Source organism: Triturus cristatus, chromosome 7, assembly GCF_964204655.1.
Source record: "Triturus cristatus chromosome 7, aTriCri1.1, whole genome shotgun sequence".
In the NCBI taxonomy this organism is placed as follows: Eukaryota; Metazoa; Chordata; class Amphibia; order Caudata; family Salamandridae; genus Triturus; species Triturus cristatus.
The window spans coordinates 62293169-62316765 of NC_140590.1; the positions used below are offsets into that span (position 1 = coordinate 62293169).

A 23597-nucleotide genomic window follows, 5' to 3' on the forward strand; every position below is an offset into this window, starting at 1 on the left:
GTCTGGCAGACTTTTATTGTTACCTAAATCAGCGATGCTCATTTTATCGACCTTGGAAGAGTCAGTGAGATTTTTTTTTACCTTGGAAGGGTCAGTGTGTTTTTTGTTTTTTTAACCTTGGAAGGGTCAGTGAGTTTTTTTTGTTTATTTTTAACCTTGGAAGGGTCAGTGAGTTAACACCGTGCTCCCCATTTTATTTGATTTTTTTCAGTTTCAAGTCACCCCGCCACAATGGTTTCGTCCACTATGTAGTAAATGGGTTCTCGCCCTTTTGGAATGTGGCAGGTGGTGCAGTCCGAGTGTATCAAGGCGTGGCTATGCCCGGGCCCGCCCCCTCTAGTTCTGTCCAGCTTTTGCCAGGTGTGGATGACCTTTCACCTACGGCCGGATGGGAGACGGCCCGTTCTCTGCCATCAGAGGAGCCGCCAGTGGACAGGTACCACAGTGATCTACCCCTGTAACAAAAGTCTCCCACCCTCTAGACACAGTTTTCGAAGTAGACCGAAGGGTTCACTTTAGTTGTGTGTTTATTTTTTAAGCTGTAACAAAATTCTCCCCCGCTTTTGGCCACAGCTTCGAAGTAGGCCTGCTAATAGGTTAATACAACCTGTCCACGTGTGGTTGTCGGGTGTAGACAAAAATGACCCGAGCGCGGCGGAAACACCTGTCCCTGCCCTGTAAAAAGCATCAACAACTCCTTAATTGTATCCAAGCAATGTCTAAATAAACCGCGGCAATGCACGGCGATCACTGGTGCTCGGCAACGGGGGTTTATTAAAACGCGAGGCCTTTTTCCGAATCGTCATTGTGCTGCCGGTCTCCTACATTTTTTCGAACCTTTTGTGCCTTATTTATTCAGACGCTAAAATTGTGGAATTTTAGGATACCTTTCTTTCATTGAGGATGGACGGGAGTTGCGGACAGGCCTTTGGAAAAGTGACCATCGTGGCAGTAATATGCATTTTAACGCTTAATGCAGCCTTAAAGCTCCGTAAGTCGTAGGTATTCTTAACCAACTTTTTTTTTTTTAACTCCCAAAAATTCGCAGGTGAGTGGGGCCCAAGGTGAGTAGAAGCAGTGACATGGGTGCAGGTCACAAACTCTCAGATAGCGTAGCTGCCAAGAAGCCAATGGCACTGCAGTACCATGGGCCGTAGTGCGAGGAAGGAGAGGATCTCTCCCCCCCCCCCCTTTGAACTTTGAGATATTGAGCTACGCCGGCTTCAGGGGGATGTTCAGGTCTCGGCACCAGTGGTAGAAGTGGCCCCGTTTCATTGGACACCTGCCAGTTTTCGCCAACAGCCTTCTCTGCCTCCACGTATCGGGATACCACGATTTCTATTTCGGGCTTTCATATGACGACCTGGTGCACTCTGGGAGTTGTAGTCTTTGTTGGTACCATTGAATAACCGTTTGTGAGTCCTACCGGATAGATATGGTTAGTAATAGAAAAACCCAGGACTGGACGCCTGGCGTCCCGGGCACTTGTGAGCTGCACCGATGGAGGAACTAATACAACTGGAAGCCGGGTACTGCCCTTGAGCTGTACATTCAATGTAGCAGGCACAAAACACGCCGAGATGCCGTACCCAGCTAATGGTGAATAGTTTGTGTAATCGACACAATCGCTTATCGCAGACCGAGTTTTCATTTCCCGGCAGGTGTATACGTTTCAGGGAGATTGGAGGGCCATGCCTGTCCGCAGCCTGCAGCTCCCTGTGGATGTCGCAGCCTGGAAGCACATAAGCCCCTCCTCGGAACCTCAGAGGAGCCTTTTGAACTGGAGGACTTAGACCTTAGCTTCGAGTCCTAACACCTCCGTTGCACTGCCAGTCGCTAGCGTCCTGAGGCCCCTGATGAACTCGCCCGATGCAGTGGGTGGGAACATGGGCGTCCACAGAAATTTTTCCGGGGGGGGGGGGGGGCGGGGTATCCTGGCAAATGAAGGGGCGTGGCTAATGTTAATCAATAGGGGCGGAGCTAAAATGGCAGACCATCAGGATCGGGTAATGCTCATGCCAAGCTGAGAATAACAAACATTGGCATAGCCAATAGGTCTCGCCTTTGGGGCCTTGTATGTATTTAGTTCTGCAGCAGGTCCCAAAGGCGAGACCTATTGGCTATGCCAATGCTTGTTGATATATCTGGGCATGTTGAGAGGCTAGGGGACTGGGTCTCGATGTCGGGTTGGGAGCACAGCAATGACCTACTCAATTTGAATGTATAAGTAATACAACCGGAGCGGTGAAATGAAAGCTTCACTACCAGGAATAACAGGAAGGTAGAAAGTTAGGCTGGTTGGAAAGGTAAGGGGGGTAGAGGCAGGCATGGTGGTGAGGGGAGAAACAGATGCATGCTAGGAGAGCGCTGTGAGGGAGGGAGGCGAAATGGGAAGAGGCACTGAAAGGTGGGTCGGGGAAAGACCGTTGTGAGGCAAACAGAAGGGTAGCGAGGGGTGAAAGGTAGACAAAGAAGTGAGGTGTAGAAGAAAAAGATTCAGGAGCAGAGACAAGTAAATCAAAGCTGGAGAGGGGAGAATAACGCAGTCGTAGAACGCGAGAGGGCCAGGTAGAGAGAGGGAGAGGTGTGTCAGATACAGAGGGTGATCCAGCGCGAGATTGGAGAAAAAGGGCACATTTTTACAACTATCCTTCCTGCGTCGCAGACCCGACGTCACACTAGCTCATTCACACACACAGTCATTGGTGGGGCCCATAACACCAACACTCACACTAACTCCACTCACGAGTCTGCACACAGGAGGGATGATAAATCAAGCGCTGGACATGGGGGAGGGGGGGGGAGAGTACCTTATTACCTATAGGGAAGAAAGGTTATTTTACAGAATATACATCACCACCTATAGGATCCTAACCTTAAACATCAAGGCACTCCCCCACTTGGTCGATGGACCAATTAGTTGGATTGGTTGATGGTGATTTAGAACCGGCTAAAACACATTTAAGACTCCGAATCCTCTACTCACTTCATTGAAAAACCACAAACTCGTAATTTCTGTTAGTCAAATATTGGTTTATCTAAATATTGTTTGCAATTAATATTAGCATTTTGGTCCATCAGAGTTTAGAATTTTGTTCAATCAGCACAAATCGCATGACATTTTATATTTACCTATTCTTGCTATCTGGATTTTTCCTAATTCATTTGGCTCTGCATAACCGAATTTAGCCGTTAAATTGTCCAAATAAAGCAGGCCAAAGCTCAAAGTCCGAAAGTTCTTTGCTCAGCACGTTACAGTCCCAAAGATCTCCAAAGGACCAGAAATCGTGCAAGCATCTGTCATCGCCTGTGGGGGCAATATGGGTGGGCAGTCATCGAAAACCGCAGAATGCCAGCCCCTCCCTATTCTAATACCCTTTTTATAATGAAATTCTCAGAGTAAGAAAGCAGATGATTGGTTAATTTGAAAAGTCCGATTTTCACATCACTTGAGGTTCTCATGGGTTTTGCTGGTTCACTTCCTCCGTTCATGTTGCCCTTATGCAACATTGTAAAAGTTTTGCTTGTATGTCCCAATTGTTCATTTAGACCAGATTTTACTGACTGAAGTTTGGCAGTCCTCCATGTTCCTATCCTTGACCAGGAACTCTGTGCCTTGGGGTCGCCCGGAGGTCTACGGAGCCATCCGAGTCTGCGCAGTAGGCATCGCGCTCACGAGACGGTGGCCACTTCTGAACTCCATTTTGGACGCCATGTTTTGGTAGGCCCAAATGCCAACTTACGCGAAACAAGCACAAGAGTAATTAATACATAGAAATGAAGATTCTAATGTTAAACCCTCACTAATCCCTTTATGTTTTAGTATTTACCTAGCTTTTAGCGACATTTAAAGCAATAAAACTCACCCTTATGGTCCAAAACGGGAACGCAAACATCACAAAAGCAATATAAATCATGCGATATCCTGTTACCACACGTACTACTATTGATATGCATACATAATTTAGTTATTATAGGTATTCTGCCATGCAAATTGCAATAAGTCCCATGTGTAATTGATGTTTAATAAAGGTGCAAATAGTTGATTATTATAACACAGCAAACCGTTACTCAAATTGTAATATAAGTAGGTTATATAATTAGTATTTTCATGCAAAATAGAGGAGGTATACAAAATTTTGCTTTACCTGCTCCATCAAGGGAATAATAAAGACTGAGGTAGACAGGTGAGGTAGAGGGGTGCGTTGATATAAAGGAAGTGCAGAGATGTGTCAGAGAGATGTTACTGAAGAGGAAAAGAAGTAGAGGTATTGAGAAAGGAGTAAGGTACTAAAAGAAGTAAGTGGGTGAACAGAGGTAGAACGAGTGGAAGGGGAGAGAACACGTAGAAGATGAATGGCAGGGTAAAGTGAGCGATCAGGCAGTGCGTGTGAGGAGTGGGATACAGAGGGATATGTGGCAGTGAGCGCAAGGTGCGGGGTACAGAAGGATATGTTGTGGCAGTAAGCACGAGGTGTGGGGTACAGAGGGATATGTAGTGGCAGTGAGCGCGAGGTGTGGGGTATAGAGGGACATAAGGCAGTGAGCGCGGGGAGTGGGGTACAGAGGGATATGAGGCAGTGAAACACAGGGTCAGGACGTCCTGCCAGACTTGGTAGGGTGCATACTGGCAGATAGATATGTTATTGACACGAGTCTGTGTACGTTTTAGTGGGATCTGAAATCCGGGCTATGCTGCAACCTCTATTTTTGACTTGGGAGGATAATGCATCGACTCCCCCTAGAAAAGACCCCTTTGCGCTTTTTTTTTTTTGTGTGTGCATATTTATATAGCACGAACTCGACCCGAAGGTATTGGAGCACCGTATTTACATTACACATTCAGGCACGGGGAGATTAAGTGATTTGCCCAGAATCACAGCATGTGGACGCGACCTCGAGGCTCGAACTCTGGTTTCCAGCACCAAAATCGCTAGTACACAGTGTTAAAAGGAGGTCTTGGTGTCCAGACCTAACCACTCGTGCTTGTGGCGCGCAGCTCAAACTGGCCATTGTCATTCTGTTTGTGATAATCAGCCACAGACAGAATGACAATGGGTGGGAGGGGCTGCGAGGAGTGGTGCGAGGCGCCCCATCAGGGAGTTGAGGTCTACGGCAGGGAGCACCTCTGCTCCCTGCAGGGCCAGTATTTACGGACAAAAGGCGTCTGTAAAAGCATGGGCGGCTACAGGGGGGGCAAGCGTCCCTCCTTGCGCCCCCCCCTGCGGACACCCATGGGTGGGAATGCTGGGACAGTAACGGGTGTTGCACTTGGGCCTCTGGTGAGCGCACGCCCTTACCTCAAGCTCTCCATAGCACGCTCTATAGGCAGGGCCACTGGAATTCTGCGGCAGCCAGGGGAGGGTCAAATTACGTGGCAGAGTTGAGTAAATTCTGCGGCATAATGCAGCACATTTTGTGATGGCATTACTTCATTATTTTGTCATTTTTAAGCTTGTTGACAGTGTCTGGGCATTAGTTTTACCTCCTTATTACCAGTTTAACACCCAAATATATCAATAAGCTACATAATGTTGACCAGTCATCCTTTGCAATGGGCAAGGCACGGCAACAAGTGTCGCTGCATTTTTACTAACTTTGGAATCTTTTGAGCTAGTAACCGTTTTTGTTAAAATCATCCGATTATGCAGCAGATGATGGATTATGTGGCAAATCTAAAACTATGCAAAAATTGTTACAGCCACACAATTGCATATTTCCGGTGGCTCGGTCTATATAGGTTCCCCTTCAGCACACAGTGCACTCACTTGTGCAGGCGGAGGGTTTCCTTTGATAAGGAAGGTGGGCTAGAGTGGGGCACCCTGGTCGCAAGTGGCACACTGCTTGACGCCCCTTTAGTCTGTGCCCACAGCAAACACAGTGACAGGATGGGCATTTTTGTAACCCATCGAGGACAGTTGTCTACTTACCCATCCTGTTTTGTTACATTGGTCTGCCAGTCCCCTGCAATGGGTCCTTGCAGGGCTTTAAGTGGGCCGGGTCTCACCGGGTCTGAGCACCGGCAGTTTTTTTAAGGGGGCTTTTGGAAAACGAGGCAGCATCTGTGAGGCCTGCACAAATATCATGACTACATTTGTCCTTCACTGGGAACCAAACACCCAATTGTAGCGCCTAACTCTCAGAGGGTAGCGTTGCAGAGCAGTCTGGGGCTTACTCAAGGGAGGTGGTGTGGGCTAGTAATTGCCATTTGCAGGTGCACAAAAATAACACTCAATAATTGATTGTCCAGTCAGTACTTTGCTTTATAAAAGTAAGAGTACATTTAATAAACACACACACCACTCAATACTATGCACCGACTTACAAATATACATAAGCTGTTGGAATTACTTTGTGACATTGCATAACATCTCCACCCCTCCCACAGGGGGGGTGGGGTCTAGTACCACCACTCCTATGTATTCACATAATCTTGACCCCAATGCAGTTGGTTGAACATAACCTGGGGCGAGGGCCCTGCGCACTGGCACCATCCCAGTTGCGACCCCCCCACATATCTCAACAAGCATTTAAAATAGGTAACCCTGCCTTGGTGACACATGACCCTGATTGAGCATGTCCTACTGACCATAAAGTATGCACCTCTATACCTTAAGGGTAGCAGTCTGGGTTCTTCACCTAAGCGCAGCAGCAAGAATACATGTTTAAGCAACACTTTAGAATGACAGTACTCATCACATTTGTGGATCATTAGAATGTATTGCAATTGCAGCCCCTAAAGGCATCACAGATAAAATCATAGGATTACGCATATACAGCCAGACACCCTAGGAGGAATGTCTGGCAACATAACCCCACTTTGCTTATGACATCACCTCACGTGTACTTCACATTTAAAACATGAACTTTAGTCCCTCTAAAAGAAATAACCATTAGTAAATGCATTTCTGGTGCAAATACCTCTTCACCTCCAGGGGATGCCCTTCTCCAGACATCTCCAATTCAGCCCTTCATTCCATGATGCACTTTTTAATTCACCCTCCGCTGTAGAACAAAAGTTCCAGCCCAGGAGTAGTTAAATGCTGGCTGAGCCCTTGAGGGGTTATTCTTTCAAATCCCCAAGACACTTTGGGTGGGACTTTTTTCTTCGTGCAGTGGGTGAGACTGCGCCTCTCCAGCATGTCCACCAGCACCTTCACATTCATTTGGTGGTGTCCCTGTCCTCCTGGGGCCACCACAAGCAAAGACTGCAAGGCATTATGGGTAGGCTCGCACACTAAAGCAGCGACTCTCCCGCTGTGCCGGGGAGAGCCGTGATCAGCTTTATGGTGCTCCGTGCCGCCTCCTTGGCCTCTGTGGCGGGCCCGGTCCCACCCGGACCCCCAGGTGAGGGTACGGCCGATCTGCTTCATTTTCGGGGGCCCGGTCCCTCCCGGGCCCCGTGCAACTCCTCCTTGGTTGCGGGGGTTGGGGCTCCCGGTCCCACCCGGGACCCCAGCAGGCCATTCTCGAGGGAGGGCAGCACACGAAGCCCACCCCCGCCGGCTCCCCGTGCGGCCCACACCGCTGAGTGCGGCCGCGAGAGCTGGCAGTCTTCTGGTCTGCCCGCGCGGGTGGGCAGACACGGAGGCTCCCGCTGGTCCGGCGGCCGTCGGGTTAGTGGGACAGCACTCCCCCACCTTCCTCGATCGTCGGGGCCTGGGGATGGGGTCCCAGGCCCCCTCCATGACTTCGGGGCCCGGGGATGGGGTCCCGGGCCCCCGCCTCCCTATTCGCGGGGAGCGCCCCTGCGCTCCCTGTCTTTACGGGCTCGCTGGCGGGCCAGGGTGGGCTCCTGGCACCCCCTCCTTCAGTTTTCACGGGGAGCACAACGGCTCTCCCCGACTTTGCTTCGGGGCCCAGGGATGGGGTCCCGGGCCCCTGGACATTTTCACGGAGGGGGGGGGGGGCGCGACAGCGCTACCCCCATTCTCCAGCTTCGGTGACTTGACCCACCCCGGGGGCCTGATGGTGACTGGCGACGGAGCCCAATGCGCTTCATCTTCGGTCCCAGGTGGGGTCAAAGGTCGCCTAGCTTCTGGGAGGCATATCTCGGCCCCCCCGGAGTCCGATTTGCATCCTTTCGTGTCCTCAAGCTCCTCTCGGCCAGCCCCAGCCACTGAAAACACTCTCCTTCGCCCTCGGGGCCTGTCGGGGGGGGGTGGTGGGGGGGGCATTCTGCAGGGAGAGCTCTTCACTGGCTCCCTGTGCCATCCTTTCACCTGATTCTCCTCCTGGGCCTCTCCTCTCCCTGCGCATAGGCCCCTGCTTCTGCGCACCAGTCCTGGGCTCTTCTTATGGCGCCGTTAGGGCCCTGGGGGGCAGTCAAGGGGTCTTCCGTTCCAACTGCCCTTTGCCAGGCTCCAGCACCTTTCGCCTCCTTAGACCACACCCCAGAGAGAGCTTCTCTTCCTGTGCAAGCACTTTTTAAAAGTTGAGTAGGGGGCTGGCAGGAAGTCTCTGTTGGTCCTATCAAGCAGCGACACATCACTTCCCTGCCCCTGCTCCCTCCTTGTCCAGCCTCTGTGCTTGTTCAAAATGGCGTCATCCAGGGTCTCTGGCCACATGTCTCTGAAGCCCCCCCCCCCCCCTCTCCCCCCCACGCTGGCTTCCCTCCTTGGTGCAGCCTGGTGCGTGGCACCCAGTGACAGCTGCTAATGGATGAGTCTGTAGCCTCGCTCATCTTCTCTTCGTGGAGAGGAGGCCCTAGTTTATGGAAGAAAGGTTATCAATCCATCCAGCTGAGATCAGCCCTCAGCCTGGTTCTGGTCATGGCTGGCTCAGAGAAATGTCAGTTCTGGATGACCCTAAAGCAGTACAAATATGACTTTGGACTCTGCAGAATACTTCTTTTCACATCCGCAGCAGTACACTTAAGTGCGTGTCTGGAATCTGTAGGCCTAATGGAGGTTAATCTAGCCCATGGGCTCCACATTCCCATAGGGGAATAATGAAGTAAAAAAACAGTAAGACACACTGACTTTCCCTGGCATGTTTCATTCCAGTGTATAAAGCCTATTCCATGTCACCACCCAATACTGCATAAGTCCTGCCACAACATTCACTTTGTAGCTGCTCCTGGACTGCGCACGCTTGGAATCTCCCCTGCGCAGCCCGTACATGCTTGCACACGCATGTACACATGTCTGCATGTAACCAGCCCGGTGTCCTTACTCCAGCTGCTGCGTAGTGGCCTGGTCAAGCCAGGGGGACACCAGTAACATCCCCATGCAGTCTCTTACATCCTGAGTTCACTGTAGGTGAGTCCCAAATTATGAGGCTCCCCCACAGTAAAAGCTCAACAATTAGGTGCTCAAAAAGCGAAAAATCCGGGCAGTCCATAATGTCAGAACCACCTTCTAACAAGGGGCCTCAAAACGTGTCTCTATCGGGCTCTGTTTCGTGCGCTGGCACAGACGGTCCGTTTTTTGTTTACAGACTGCAGTGACAGCAGTCTACGGTCACTACAGTCGGGAAAAAAGTGCCAGGATGCAAAACAGAGCCCGATAGAGACCCGGTTCGAGATAGCAGGCACATCGATGTACCCTACTCACAAGGTGAAAGTCACGGCATGACGTCATGTCAGGTGAGCATTGTAGGGGAAGGGAAATCTTTAAAGAGTCATTTTCTCTCTGGATTTCCCTTCTCTTTTGGAAATTCAAGAGCAGCAATATTGTCGTGGTGTCACCTGGGCTTTAAGTGTAAGCTTTTTCAATATTCTATTCAAGCCATAGTTTCTGCTTATTTATCTTATGAAACGAACAACCATTGTCAAAGCCAATAGTCCTGACTTGTAGGTATGATGTTATTTGTTGTATCCTATACCTGGATGCAATGACAGAAACAGCAAAATACAAGTCGAGTGGCACACTATGCTAAACACAGATTTTTAAGGTACTGTTTTTAAGCCACGCCCTCAATTACTTTGGCCACGCCCCTTTGAGAGACCCCTATCCTGTTTTTTCATCCCACTTAAAGCCCTGGGTCCTGGGATCCCTCCACGCCAGACGTGGATTACGCACATGTGTGGACCGCAGTGTCTTTACTTGGGCCTGCTTTGATTTCCTGCCCTCAAGTGCGGACAGTTGGAGGGAAGAAGCGTGCATTGCAGGACTTCTGCCCCCTGTACTTCTGAGGTCCTTCTGATGTGGCTCTGACCTGAGGGTGCGGAAGATGGGAAATGGTGGGCCATTTAATAGTGCAGGGAATACCCCTGCCCCCTTTATTCCTCTGATTGTAACACACACCAGGTTGAATGTTACCCGCACCAGCCTCTTCCTCTTTGTGTCTTTGTTTTCAGTCGCCCCGGAGAAGACTTCCAACGTCATGCCAGGATCAAAGCGATACTCGCACCTTGGCCATGCACTGCTAATTACCTCACACATTACATCACTCATGACAGGTTTTATGACATATCATGACTGCAACATCTGAAATGACCTCATTGATGACAACACTGTGCATGGCAAGGGTACAAGTTAATAGTTTAAGACACAAGGTATATAGTTACTTGAGATGACTACAACAGGTTAATTTAAATGGTTTTGTTGAAAATAGTATGTCTTAACTGACATTTTCATCTAACTATATCATCCCTTTGAATGTAAATGATTTTTTAAATGTACAGTAAGACATGTCAGTCTGACATGACTTACTGTTGGTGATAGTGCAACTGGTCTTATCGCACTAGGCTATTTCGCAAGGCCGGCAAGTTAAACACTCACTGCTGACACTTGATGTAACTTGCGGGTGACACGTCTCCCATCATTTTGGTAACTGGAGTACCATTAAATAACACTTATTATATACAGTGCCTAGAAACAGCAAACTGCAGTATGAATTGCCATGTGAAATGCCGGTGGTTATCATAGGAGTTGGGTGTCTTAAATGTGGCAGCTGGGCCCCTCCTTGATTTCATTACAAGACCGGAGGCTACATTATGCAATGACTTTTATTGCTGCCCAAGATATGCAGCCTTTCAAAGTGCAACCATTACATCACAAATAAAACATTCCAATCAACATAAGTGTGCCATAGCAACCAAATATCTTCCTCTTTTATTCGGTGCCTCACGGACAGTTAAGTACAACTTCTTCTTCTCTCATGACTTTGATATTTTAAGATATTTAAACTGTTTTTACTTGCCTTCTTGGCGTTACTTATTCATTTATATACTTTTTAATATATTCATTGTGGCATTTTACTCGTGTTATTTTAGATGTTGCATACCTTTTAACTTGATATGGTAAGTTTTTCATTCCTACCTTTCTAAGACTCGTCTCCCTTCCAATTTACGGTTGGGATCTTTATTCTCTTTTTCTCTTGTATCAACAAACAACTTTAAAATTAGCATAATCGGAGAGCTCCTTACTCTCCGATATCTCTCTCTCTCCGATATCTCTCTCTCTTTCCCCTCGGCTTTAACGAGGCATTAGATCGAGGCTTTAACCATAAGGTCTCCGATCGCTCCCTCCACTCTTTCGGCTTTAATGAGGCATTAGACCGAGGCTTTATCCATAAGGAGGAAACCTCCTTTTTCAACCTCTTATAACTTCCTTTCCCCCCGACTTCTACGTGACCGGGTGTTTTTTCTTCCTTCATACGCGCGTAAATCTACAAGCGTCTTAGAGTACTTCCGGGTCCCTCCGGCTCCCCCGGTGGTGACCCACTTTACTAAATAAGAGCGCCTTCCTTTTTTTTGTGACCACCAAGGCAAAAATTTGAAGAAAAACAAGAGCAGAGTCTAACTTGCTCGCTGTGCGTCTCCATGGAGACGCACAGCGCTCAAACAACGGCCCGGTATCGGCTGTTTTTTCCACGCTACAAAGTCAAACAAAATAGGATCTTTGACTGCACTCTTTTGCTCCATAAATAAGACGAATATATTGTGGTTTTTTTTCTTCTAAAAATCAAAGAAAGAGTGCTTACAGGTTTGACTTGCTCCAAAAAAAAAAAGGGGCAAAGAATAAAGAGGTTTTGACGCTAGATAGATATATTATATTTTGAATTACATTATGTCTCGAGGACTCACAACCTAACAGTGAAACCCCCCTTACTCAAACCTCATTAATGAACCTCTTTGAGAGGCAATTAAAGTCCTCACTTAAGGAAGCTGTAGAAGCAGCACTTACCAAAAGGAAAAGGGATACTTAAGGCGATCAAACAATGCTTTCTTCGGATAAAGAAGTGGACAGCCTCCCCACTAAAGGCGGTAAGGTGCTGAAAAAGACTAAACATATTGAGCCTCAAGGTATCCTACATACTAGCAACGAAAGGGTCTTATCTATTGGTAGCCTCAGCGCTACACATGATCTAGGTGTCCAGAGCGGCACAAAAAGAACGAGCGGCGTTAATGGCGCAAAAAGCATAGGTGTCCCTCGCGGCACAATAAGATCAGGTGCACCTCACGGCACAATAGACTTCATCGAAGATGACTAAGATTACCTCTCCCCAAATGACATGATTGATGAGACCGATGAATACGTCTTTGACCCCCAAGAAAAATTGGAGGATGACCTCGACGAAGATTTGTGGCAATATAGTAATTCTAACACCATTAAAGACCCATCTGGTTCAGAGATGTTTAACCCGTCTAAAATTACCCATCCTAGAGGTTCGGATTGGTGGCCTCTAGATCATGTAGCCAAATTCATTAAGGTGTGTATTAGAAAACCGCTGGAAAGAAACTCTCAGAACCTAATGCGGTCCGAATGTCCAAGACCTTTTCTGGACATCAAGGCCGGTTTAACCCCAGACCTAGACCCTGAACTAATAACCTTCCTGTTTAAAACTGGGAGAGATCCACGCAAGGGCCTAGAATGCAGTGCCAAGATAAACTCTTTGACACCCCTGGCCCTCTTGCTAGAATTCTGGATCTGGCCGAGGAATCCTCCATGAGTGGTACCCCGGTAGATACTGAACTCCTTCGAGGATGGAGCCAACGTGCTATTTGCCTCCTCGGTAACGTTAACGCCAACCTCACCTCAGAGAGGCGCAGAGCCATCCTAATGCGCATGAATCCAAAATTGGGAGATCTGGCTAACAAAGATATTCAAGGAGACCCTAACGGCCTACTCTTTGGCGAGGCTTTTATTAAAACACTTGGAAATTACGTGTCAACTTTCTCCGCTTTTAACAAAGCACAATCTAATATGAGAAGAATGTTTGGAAGAAGAGTTTTTGGAAGGGCTGACAGGGGAGGACCGGCTGTCAGCCGAAGTTTTAACAGGTCCTCTTATCATCAAAACCAACGCGTTACTCGAGATTCTACCGGGGGAACAACAACTTCTATCCCCAAAGAGGCCGCTACACTCGAGCACGAGGTGGTAACAGTCGTGGAAGATTCCAAGCACAAGGGCAACAAGGTAAGACCTTCTCTTCCTGGTTCTTCCCTCCCAAATGTAGGGGGAAGACTTCTCCTTTTCACTCACAACTGGTCCACCTTTACGAACGATGCCTGGGTCTTAGAGACTGTGAAGGGTTTCAAAATAGACTTCATCACTATTCCTTACCAGAACAAACATCCCAGGGAACTTACCCTAGATCAGGAAAAATCATCTTTGGTAGGCGCAGAGGTAACCCAAATGTTAGCCAAAGGAGCGATTGTCATCGTCTCGGATGACAGTCCAGGCTTTGTGAGCACAATCTTCCTTGTAAAAAAGAAAGACAAGGGATGGCACCCTGTTATAAATCTAAAAGAGTTGAACTCCTGGCACCCTGTTATAAATCTAAGAGTTGAACTCCTCTCTCGTATACAGACACTTCAAAATGGAGGGTATAATCCTTCTGAGAGAGATCCTCCAAGAGAAAGATTGGCTCATAAAACTAGATCTCAAGGACGCGTACTTTACGATCCCTATGGATCCATCCTCTCAAATTCCTGAGATTTGTATGGAGAAATGTAACTTATCAATTTAGTTGCCTTCCTTTCGGTCTATCCTCAGCTCCTTGGTGTTTCACCAAGATACTAAGACCAGTGGTCTCCTCCCTGAGGAGAAGAGGAGTTCGCCTCATTATCTACCTAGACGACATCTTACTGATGTCCCAAAGCAAAGAAGAATTACTGACTCGCATGAAATGGACTGTAGATCTCCTAGAGAGTCTAGGTTTCATCATCAATGTGGAGAAATCCATTATGACCCCTTCTCAGAACTTAGAGGTCCTAGGTTTTCAGGTGAATACACCTCTAACCCAATTACAACTTCCACAGAAGAAATTATCAAAAATAAAGAAAGAAGTATCCTATGTCCTATCCAAGGCCTCAGTCAGCCGGAGAGAACTTGCAAGGATAGTAGGCCTCTTATCTTCATCTATTCAGGCAATTTCACCGGGCCCCTTACATTACAGGGCCTTACAAAGACTAAAATCTTCAGAACTGAAAAAAGGCCTTTGGTATTCAGACCTTGTTCCCCTATCTCCGGAAGCTCGAGAGGACCTACTATGGTGGCGCAACAACTTAGACAGTTGGAATGAAAAAGCAATATTCGGGAACAGCCCGGACTACACACTGGAATCCGATGCGAGCAATCTAGGCTGGGGTGCCAGACTTGGGAAATTAAAAACAGGAGGCAAATGGTCCCAAGAGGAACTTCCCTTACATATAAATTGCCTGGAAATGATGGCCAGCTTAAATGCCCTTATGAGCTTCAAACAAATACTGAAAAACAGTGTAGTTCTTATCAAATTAGACAGCTTTACAGCTGTCTCCTGCATCAATCGTTTAGGGGGAGCCAGGTCAAAACTTCTAGCAGATCTGGCCCAAAAGATTTGGTATTTCTGCTGGAATCAAAAAATAATTCTGAGAGCAGAATTCATCCCAGGTCATCTGAACACAAGAGCAGATTGGAACTCGAGGTTCCTAAAAGACTCGAGCGACTGGACGCTGAACCCTTTAGTTTTCCAGAGTCTTCAGGATCTTTGGGGTCCTTTCGAGATAGATCTCTTTGCCAGCAGACTGACTTTTCAATTCGATCGCTTCTTCAGTTGGAGACCAGACCCTCTAGCAATTGCAGTGGACGCTCTTCTCCAACCATGGGACACACCAGGTTGTTATGCCTTCCCTCCTTTCGCACTAATTAACTCCTGAAAGTCCGAATGGAGCGTTGCCGTGTTGTTCTAATTGCTCCCTTTTGGAGTTCTCAGGCGTGATGGAGTTAGCGATAGAATCTCCACGATTTATCCAAGGGAATTTAGACCTCCTTCAAGGCCCAGAGGGAGAGGTACATCCTCTTCTTTTGGAGGAAAAATTAACCTTCTTGCCTGGAAGATTTCAGGGGTTCAAGAAGATACTCGGGCCTTTCGGGAGAGGCTAAAAACCTTTTGGACGAATCTTGGGCTCCAGGAACAAGGAGAAGATACACTGGGGCTTGGAAAAGATGGTGTAGTTGGTGCCTGGAACGGAATATGGATCCCGTGGACGCACCTGTAGTTGATGTAGCGAACTTCTTAGCGGACCTCTTTAAATCAGGTCTTTGCTATAGAACAGTTAATTGTTAGATCAGCAATTTCTGCAGAATATTCCTTATTAAATGACTGCTGTATTGGTACTGACCCCCTAATTCGTAGAGTGATGAAAGGTATAAGACTCAAACGTTCTCCTAAGGCCAAATATGATTCATTATGGAACGTAAATCTCGTATTTGAGCTTTTTTCGTCTTGGCCTGATAATTCTTCCCTTACGAGAAAACAACTCTCCATTAAGTTAGCTACTCTAATTAGCCTTATATCTTTTAGACGAGTGTCAGATGTTAAAGCATTAGAAATATCTGATAAGGTTTACTCTCCTGATGGTGTATTATTTGGAAAAGAACCAAAACAATGTCTGAGAATATTTTCTACCCTTTCTTTTTTGACTGTCCCAAACTTTGTGTGGTAAGTTGCATGAAAGTATATGAAGAAAAAAGGAATGTATTTAGACCTATAAATGAAAACCAGTTACTGATTTCCTTTGTTAAACCCTACAAGGCAGTCTCTTCTGCTACTATCTCTAGATGGGTTAGAACAGTTTTGTTGGAAGCAGGTATAGACCTATCTAAATTTGGTGCCCATTCCTCACGAGGGGCTATGGCCAGCAAGGTTTTCTGGGGTGGAGGCTCACTCTCAGATATCCTTAAAGCAGCAGACTGGTCAAATGCTTCCACTTTTGTAAAATTCTTTCTTAAACCTGTAGAACATGTAAGCAATGTAGTATTGCAAAGCTTTAAACTTGCATAATGTAGCCTCCGGTCTTGTAATGAAATGACGATTCTCCAATTATCATACAGAGAATCTTGATTTCATTAAAGACAACGGAGGCTGACATTATCCCTCCCACCGCTCCCTGGTGGATGCATATATATTTGAATTCTTTTCCTTCAATATATTTTTATCTACCAATATTCTTTTCTTTTTCAGACTCCTCTTCTTTGTAAATTCAGAACATCTAACGTGAAGAAGTTGTCCTATTTATCGCAGCTCTGAGAGGAAGATATTTGGTTGCTATGACACATTATGTTGATTGGAATGTTTTATTTGTGATGTAATGATTACACTTTGAAAGGCTGCATATCTTGGGCAGCAATAAAAGTCATTGCATAAGGTCAGCCTCCGTTGTCTTTAATGAAATCAAGATTCTCTCTGTATGATAATTGGAGAATTGTCATTCTCTGTACCCTTGCCTCAGTGTGTTCGGTCCAGTCAATGCAACCTGTGTGTTGCGCCACCACATCCCAGCTGCTCCATTGCTTCCCCCACTGCACCAAGGGCAGCTTTTGTTTTCCTCCTGGCTTCTCCCCCTTAGATGTGGCTTTTCTCAGGTACACAACTCTTGTACTTGTCTCACACAGTACTCTGAGAGGTGGTTACAGCATCGACCCTAGTTATTGTAACCCATTGTGAGGGAGGAACAGCAACACTCTGCTATGGGTGGGGTTTACACATTGGACACACCCCTCCCCTAGGCATCATGGACTGTCCTGGTGAAGACCACAAAACCATGGCTCACTAGGGTGGGCTCACAGATTGTCTAGTCCAGTCTTGAAGAATCAAAAACAGTCAGAGGCTGGGTGGCATAGCTTCCTAGGCATGTCAGGGTGTTGATTCCTGCAATATACGTCCCCCGCCGTCCCCAGATGAAACCAACCAGGCAAGCGTAGAGAACATTCTGATCTGAGAAGGTTTATGAGCGGTCCCACCAGGTCTATCATGGACAGTGAAAGCAGACAAATGACCTGGGATAGAACTGGTATGTGGAGGGGGGCTCATTAGTCCTTTTCTATTATTTTTCAAAAACTAAGTCCTGCTTTGAGAGTTTGATTTTGAAACATAAACCTTAGGAATAGTTTGACGGCCACCCATCCTGTTTGGTGGAACTGTCCATTAAGCTTCTCCTACATTGACAGGAACCATAATGACAGCGGTCCCTGCTAATTTGTAGAGATCTCTGCCAGGCTAGCGGACATCTCTAAATTTCAAGGGCAGAGTAAAGGCAGGAGAGTCTTCCACCACCCTGTCTGCATTTGTTCCATCTGCTAAATAAGACCCTGTGTCTAGAGTGGCACAGTGCGCGGAGAACAATGGTTTGGAATTCTCCTCCGGTGGATAGCCAGCAGTTAGATATTTACAAGCATTCATCCCATCACCTTTGGGTGTTTAGATTGCAAGTATTATGCGTGGAAGCCTGAGACGGGAGCAGCTTTCCAGCCTATTACTGCCCATATCTGTTGTATCACAGAACAGCAAGAGAAGTTGTTGTGCTGTATTGCATCACCTGAAGAAAGCAGAACTGTGCCATATCTTCGGAAACGTGGTGCAGTTCTTCTCCCTCCATGCACTGCGTACATTGGGCTACCCAAGACCAATGCAGGCATCCTTGTGCAAGCGTGTCTGTTATTGTTAGTATAGTTTTTGAGTAGGAAAGGGTATCTTCATACACAAAAACTCTTTAGAGGCTTTTTTCTCTTTGTATAGGTGCTGCAGAATATTTCTCCTAGATAAGTCAGCCTCGGGCAGGTACACCATTTTGGTGCAAATCCATGTCTACGTCTCCTCGTAAATATGGGTTTGCATCAAAATCCATGGATGGATGCATTTGATGCACCCCCTCCATCCCCCATGGAACACCTCTTTGATGTTTGAAAGTGGATTATTGGTAGGGGTAAATGTGGGTCTGCCGCTGGCAATAAGGCCACTAACACTGTAAAGGTCTCAGAATAGGTCTTAGAAAATTATTCCTATGCTTAACCCTTGGTAGCTTGGCTGCGAGCAGGCAGGCTTAACTTTAAAGACAGGTATGTAAAGCATTAAAAAAAAATACACCAATTCAGTAAATAAGACACAACACAAAATAAAAATCTAACCCCAATTTATAAAAATAGGATTTAAAAAAATCTTTTAAATGACACCAAAATGAAACAAAAGCCACTGTAGGGAACCAGAGATATGCCTTTTTAAAGATTAGTCTCTTTCTAGTGCTTAGAAACCAACAGTGCCTCTAAGTAATTTCGTTGCCTCTGACAGGAGCACATTCTCCTTTAGCATTTGTTCTGGAGGATCTCTCACCAGTCTTGTGCAGCCCCCTCCAGCAGGCGGGGTCCATTTAGAACTCCTTCCTGAAGTTCTTCTTGCGGGTCCCAAAGTATCCAACACAATACAAGTTTCTGGAATCTCCAAAAGGGTCCTTGAAAGTGTGAGACTTCAATTCCCACCATACATTTGGACAAAACCCTTACAAATCCACTGGTGGTACTCCAGGCTGGGGTTTCTTGGTGGTGATGGTCCAGGTGAGCTCTATTATCCTGTAGCTTACAGGGAGTCCACTTTTTAGTCCTTTTGAAGCAGGTTTGAGCCACAGGGCTGTAGTTTCAAATGGCGCAATCTTCAGAGGGCAGGTCTTAGGAAATGCACATCAAACTCTTCAGCGCAGATCCTTCTGATTCTCTTAAGTTTCAAGCAGCAGATCTGAGGGGCTCTGCCCTTCTCAGATACTTACTCCACTTCTCTGGGTCAAGCAGGAGGTCACTCTTATCCAATGGGCTTCAGGGTTCCATCCAAAGGTCTGACCGCTTCCTGCAGAGAGTGGCAAAATGCTAAACCAGAAACCACTATTCTTCCAAAATGTAATATGTCAGAATTTTCAGCACGGAGAGAAGAGCTGGCTAGACACACCCCTAGGATGGATAATCTCCATAGTGCCCCCCTCCCCCCTTGCATCTGCTCATTCCTTTCTTAAGCCTAGCATCTGGCTGTAGGTGAACGGGGTACAGTTGTAAATGACACTGGGGTCCTCCCCTTACTCTTGAAGTCCATGGTTTACGACTCCTCACCCTGCTCTGGCATTCCTATGCCCAGTAACCTCTCCTCCCCGAGAGGCTTCCTAACTCCAGGGGTCATGTATCACCTCTTCAAAGCAGCCAGGCTCACCCACTTATCTCTGACCAATCAGCACAAAGCAGTACATGGTTGAATTTTGACTTGCAGACAAAAAGTCTTAACTTCTTGTCTGTACATTTTACAATAAATTCAACACTACCATATTGTTGGATTTATCATTACCATTCTAATGAGTCCTTTAATCCTAGTTTTATGGCTTTTCTTTCTCCAGGTATTAACTAATAACCTTTTCCAATGTTAACCTATGGCATGGGATTTGCAATAGCGAAAGTGACTTGGGTCATTTTTCCAGCACCAGGGCTTATAAAAACATATTTTATAAGTACTCTACATATATCTACAGGAACACCTAGGGGAGACTTTGGTGGTAGGAGCCCTGTGGAGAGAGGATCTGCAATATTTTTACATATTCAGAACTCCTAAAGTCGATTTTGAAGCCACACTTTATCAAAATGTGGGGAGTGAAATGTGCAATTTCACTTTACCTAGGACATCTAAAACTCATTTTATAAGGGTCCACCTTATAGATACCTGCCCCCCCCCCCTGCCACGCCGCCCCTGGGACCCTGGGGGTACCTAATATGCCCAAACATGGTAGGTTAACCATTTTAAGTACCCCAAACACAAAAGTAGAATTTGGGCACAATTTACTTTTTAAAAGCAGTCCTGTAGCCCAGAGCCACTTTTAAACTGACCTCAGGCTTCAGCAGTGCACACATGCAAGTGCAGAAAGGGCTGCTGGCCTCTAAACTGCCATGCCCCATTATATACTAGGGACTGATAAGTAGTTTCAATCCCCCTGCCCTATTATGTCTAGGGCCCTATGGGGTAGGTCATGCCAATCACAGGGGTACCCCAACCCTTAGTGTACCCTAGTGTATGTAGGTGTTTTCACTGTATTCTAGTTGTTTTCAGCATAGCACTGGCCTTGGGCCTAGTTAGGCAGAGCCCAGGGTCAGTCAGTTACCACCAGTACCAGTCAGCAAAAAGTTGGAGGGTGCCCAGGGCACAGGATGACTTTGCAACAAAAGTTAACACAAGACAGTGCAGCCATCAGACCGAACTACCAAGACAAGGATGTGTTTATTTGGAGGGCATCAGACTCCAAACCCCTCATTACCCCCCTGCCCTGGAAGTAGGATGTCATTTTCAGTTCCTGAGGGTAGGTGGTGTCCTGAGGTATCTGCTTCGATAAACTATCATGTTTAATTCTCTGCACGCACTGTGAGATGCTCAGAAGCTAAAGCCTGACAACCATTGTTCAACCTCTGCCCCCTCTCCCCTTCTTAGAGGTCGAAGTGACCTTCAGAAGAAGCTTCCAACAGCACTAAAATTGAGCCCATATGACTGTAGCATATTGTACTCAAATACAAGCTACCCAGAGTAGCTGCCCTGTGGAAGCAGTAGAACTGAGTGACTAACTCAGGCTGACCATGGTGTCAGTTTTACAGAATTGTGGATTTTAAATATATATTCAGATTTAAAGCAGCAAGGCTATGAAATCTTTTTTTATCTTTTTATCAACAGATTTATTTATCCAAGGCGTCTGACCACACAAACAGCCGGCAGTACACCATGCGGACCTGAGGGACAGGCCACAGAATTAATCGACAATTTTTAAGGTTGTGAAGACCATCAGCAACTACCTCGAGATGCCGAAACCCAGGGGTCCCAAGTGCAAGGAATGCAGCCGGGTCTTCAAAACAACCCTAGGCCTTCAAATGCACCAGCGGTACCATGGCAGCCAGCAGGGCCACCATGGAGCCATTCAGAAGGCAGTGCTACAGAGTCCCCCAGAGGTGGGACAAGATGGCGGGCCCCCTCGGGAGTCTGCTGAGGCTGCCAAGCTGGGGTCCAGCTCAAAAGAGCACTACATCTGCACTGAGTGTGGGGAGAACCTGGAGTCTTTCAGTGCCATGAAGGACCACCACCACACTGAGGCCAAGGGAACAATGGTCGAGGCCATGCAGAGGCAGACGGCGTCACCTAATACTGAGGCATATATTTGCTCCCACTGCCACAAGAGCTACAAGCACCGTGCCAGCTTGGGCAGACACTGTCAAATCCACAAAATCAAATTTTGGCAGGCCTGTCACACACCCCACCGCGAGCTCCTTCCGATCCAGCAGAAACAGGCTGGATGCAGTGGAGGAAGAGTGGGTTACACGCAGGCACCCACGCTGCGGCGAAGTCTGAGGCAGCAAGCACGGGCCCAGTCTCTCAGCTGCACAGAGTGTCACCAGGAGTTCAAAATGGAGGCTGAACTTCATGAACATTACATGTGGCATGCCATGGAGGTGCCATAGAGACTGTATCAAGGCAGTGGTAGTGTCGAAAGCGGCACAAGGTATCCTGTGGAAGTGCCATAGAGACTGTATCAACACAGTGGCAGTATTGACAGCGGCGCAAAAGCCATGTATAGGGTATCATAGGTGACTGGCAAAGCTCAAAAACAGTAAATGCTGCATGTCCTGTCTAGAACTACAGTGGAGGGTATATCAAAATGTTGGCAGAGCTTTAAGAACCCTATGTGTGGTGGAGGCACTGTAAGGAATATTTCAAAATGGCAGCTAAGCTTCAGTGATGACTGAGGCATGGCATGGCCTGGTGTGGTGTAGAGGACATGTCTGGTGCTAGGGACACTACATGTTCTCTGTGTATTGAGTACTCCCTATTAAACTCCGTACTTATACCAAGTGCCATTAAACGAAGTAACACATGGGCCAGAGTTGGTCACGCCCCTGAGAGATGATATGGCCCCTAAAAGTACATCACCCATGAACCAGGCAATACTTGGGCTCCAACTAAGCCGTTGGTACCTGTGCATGCTGGTATCCTTGTACGATGGGCCAGCGCTGGCCTAGATGGCTGTTGCCACAGGGGCAACTGGTGTCCTCCAATATATATAAAAGGTATATTATGTGTTAATTTTTGGGTTCCAATTCTGCTCAGTTGGGTGCAGATGCCTTCTCTTTTCCTCTCGTTTAAGTAAGAATGTATGTTTATAATGTCCATTGATGCCGGTGTAGAAAGCCTGAGAGGTGATGCTTGTGACCCGTTATGTTCACGACCATGCTGTAATAGGGATTTGAAAATGTATCGAGATCATTTAATTTGCATGTATGTCATTTGTTTACATAGCTTATAACCAAGATATGTGTTTGTGGTGAAGCAAGGTATCGCTTGAATAGGTTTATCGTATGAGCATACACAAATATGAAACCAATATATCCCGGTTTGGGATTTGGATTTGCTTTTGAGAGCGCAACTGTTGATCAGAAAAACACTTCTAGAGGAAAAGGTGTTGGGGTATTTGGATTTAAAAAAAAAAAAACCTTGTAAATTGGTTACTTTAATTTCCCTACCACTGGGATACAAAATTGTACTTTGTTAAAATCTCAGTAAACTGGACAGAGTGCAGCGCTGCTTTTGTTGTTTTTCCATCTTAAAATAATTGTGTAGTTACATGTCGCTTCCTGACTTTTGATGGCGTCTCTTTCACTCTACATCAGTAGGATCACGTGCAGTCTCGAACTTTCCTCCTCACGGACAGTAACTATCTTCCAGTGAAGCTCAAAGCTGCAAAGGCCATGCCCTTTCCTGTCCAAGCCCCACCCTTCTGTACACGGCCCGCCCCCATCCACATCCACTGTAGCAAATCATGGCTCCCATTGTAGGCAATACATGGTCACGCCCTCTTCCAAATTATGATATACCTCTGGCTGTCATTCTGGAGAGTCAAACCTAGTCCTGAAGACATGACCTTTTGTGGGACTATTCCTTGCCAGTCCTGGTACCCTTTTGGAGAGCTTGCTGCCAAACTACAAAAAGGTTATTTTAGGAAGTACCCAGCCAGCCCACTTGAGACAATCTATAATAGTGAAGAGCTCTAGTAAACCTCAGTCTTTGTAGTTTGAGTTAATCGCAGAGCACCTTTATTGAGATTACAATTAGCCAAACCTGTAATGGAAGGGTTGGCGAGCGATTGGACCATACTCACTGTTTGTCGCTTCTGTGATGTTTTGTTGGAGAAGTCCAGGGTAGTCATTCATCCCAGTTTGGTGTTTCATACAGAACATCCAACACAGTCCTCCGTGGATGGCCATCCCAATGGCCCGCTATGTGTCTTCTGAATTCCACCCATGGTAGGTCTTTGTTCAGGCCTGCTATAAGGACAACAGGCTTGTACATGCTAAACCCTTCTTGGGCTCATCCCACAGACAGGCCAT

At 46.8% G+C, this 23597-nt stretch overlaps 1 long non-coding RNA gene across 1 annotated transcript; it reads left to right on the forward strand.

Annotated features, from left to right (window-relative positions):
* The first annotated feature begins 285 nt into the window (after positions 1-285).
* LOC146808811 (uncharacterized) lies at positions 286-22788 on the forward strand. Its single transcript, XR_014965490.1, has 2 exons — positions 286-436; positions 20896-22788. It is a non-coding gene; the product is annotated as an uncharacterized LOC146808811 (long non-coding RNA).
* Positions 22789-23597: the final 809 nt, after the last annotated feature.